General features: G+C 47.3%; 1 non-coding gene across 1 annotated transcript; it reads right to left on the reverse strand.

Annotated features, from left to right (window-relative positions):
• Nucleotides 1–268: 268 nt before the first annotated feature.
• TRNAI-AAU (transfer RNA isoleucine (anticodon AAU)) lies at nt 269–342 on the reverse strand. Its single transcript has one exon. It is a non-coding gene; the product is annotated as a tRNA-Ile (tRNA).
• Nucleotides 343–2,211: the final 1,869 nt, after the last annotated feature.

Genomic DNA, 2,211 nt, shown 5'->3' on the forward strand with positions numbered 1-2,211 from the left:
CAGCGAGGGCCCTCAGAAGCTCTGCATTATAAAACAACCGAGAGCATCCTGAAAACACTACAGGCGGCAGCGCACGGAGACTTGAGGTAACGAATCACCGTCCGCACCCGCTTGGGATCCTGCCCCCTTTCCCCACCTGCGACAACTTCGGGGCCGAGTCCGGAATGATTCTGTGAGTCTCTCTTGTCTGCACGGGGCTTACTGACCTCGAAAGGCCGCTTTTTCAAAATAGGAACAGGAACCGGAGAAGAAAACACACTTTTAGTTGTGGCCCGTACGGGGATCGAACCCGCGACCTTGGCGTTATTAGCACCACGCTCTAACCAACTGAGCTAACCGGCCACTCGGGCGGGAGTGGCCGCCGCTGCACTCACGAGGTTTCTACGCCTGCGCTGGGCTGCTAGTGGGCCAAGTGCCTCCAGGCTGAGTCGGCGGCGTAGGAATGCAAATTGCGCGCTGGAGGCTCAGCTCGGGAGAACGGTTTTCAAATATTGCAACTCAATGCTATTTTTATTTATCTCAGAGAATCCTTGCAGCGTGGAAACTTCGTGTATCAAGAGCTTTTGATATGGCTAAATAAAGCTTAGAAAATATCAAACCACCGAATTCCCCACCGCCCGATAACAACGGCCGGTGGCGTCTTGGTATACTTCTTGTCAATTTTTTTTCACTGTACAGGTGTATTTAAAAATATATATTTGGGATTCGATGCAACCTTGTTAAAAAGAATATAATTTATCTTGCTTTTTGTACTTAATATTCTTTCATAAGCATATCCCTAAGTAATTGCACGTCATTTTAAATGGTTCCTTGGTGTTTCATTAAGTGGATAAGCCAGAGTTTTCTCCCTCTCCCCCTTTTTAAATGTCTGGAAAATGTCTTCATTTTGCCCTCTCTTGTTAACTAACACATGAATAAATCATGAAATAACTGCTGGGTGGGAAATTGACAGTACCTACTCCAAAGGGATAGGGTCTGTATGCAAAAAAGGAGAAAAAAAATGCTGGGAAGACAAAACTCAAACATGTTTGTTCGCCTGTATGTCCCAGGGGCCTCTTGGTCTCTGAGAGGCTCTGGCCACCTGCGCTGCTGTGGCAGGTGCTCCAGGAGCACAAGGAAGGAGCACCAGCTTTTCACATTGTCCACTCTTCTGGTCCGACTAGTCCAAAAAACTGCTCCCTGCAAGCAACAGAAGCCAAGTCTGGCTAATCTTTCTGTGTGTGTGTGTGAGGAAGATCATCAGCCCTGAGCTAACATCCATGCCAATCCTCCTCTTTTTGCTGAGGAAGACTGGCCCTGAGCTAACATCTATTGCCAATCCTCCTCCTCTTTTTTTCCCCCTTTTTATCCCCAAAGCCCCAGTAGATAGTTGTGTGTCATAGTTGCACATCCTTCTAGTTGCTGTATGTGGGACACTGCCTCAGCATGGCCGGACAAGCGGTGCGACGGTGCGCACCCAGATCCGAACCCCTGCCGTCAGTAGCGGAGCGCACACACTTAGCCGCTAAGTAGCTAATCTTAACAGAGTATATTTAATTGAAAGGATGTTAGGTAGCTCACCCCACCACCAGGAAGCCTGGAGAATCAGGTTTAGACAAACGGCCAGTCAAAACATATTAATCAGGGAATCAGCTGTGAGTCAAACAGATCTAATCCTATCCTCCACCGGGCTCACAGTTTTGCAAAGACAAGTGTTAGAACAAGTGAGAGGCTCAGGTGCTGTGCACAGTGTATCTAAACCATGCTGGTGGAGGAGGGTCGGGCAGGTTCCTGGACACGGGGACACTTGACTGTGCACTGAAGAACAAGGGCGGATAAGTGTAGGCCAAAGGAGGTAGAGCCCTCTGGGCGGAGTGAACTGCCCATGATGTCACGCATCCTGTCCATTTTGCTTACAGCTGAATGCCCAGAGCCTAGCACACTGTCTGAATAGTATGTGTTTAATAAATAGGAGTCAGATGGATGAACAAGCTAATTCCAAAATCATCTTACATTTCAGAACAAAGTCAGATAAAGTCATTACTCTGTTCAAACTCTCCCCTTCTGGCCCAGCCCTGATAGGGTTACCAGATTTAGCAAATAATTTAGAACAAGTATGTCCGATGCAATATTTGGGACATACTTATACTAAACCAGTATTAGTTGTTTATCTGAAATTGAACTTTAACTGGGTGTCCTGTACTGTGTCTGGCAACACTACAGCCAGAGTAA

This window comes from Ceratotherium simum, chromosome 24, assembly GCF_057802395.1.
Source record: "Ceratotherium simum simum isolate JZ-2026a chromosome 24, ASM5780239v1, whole genome shotgun sequence".
NCBI lineage: Eukaryota > Metazoa > Chordata > Mammalia > Perissodactyla > Rhinocerotidae > Ceratotherium > Ceratotherium simum.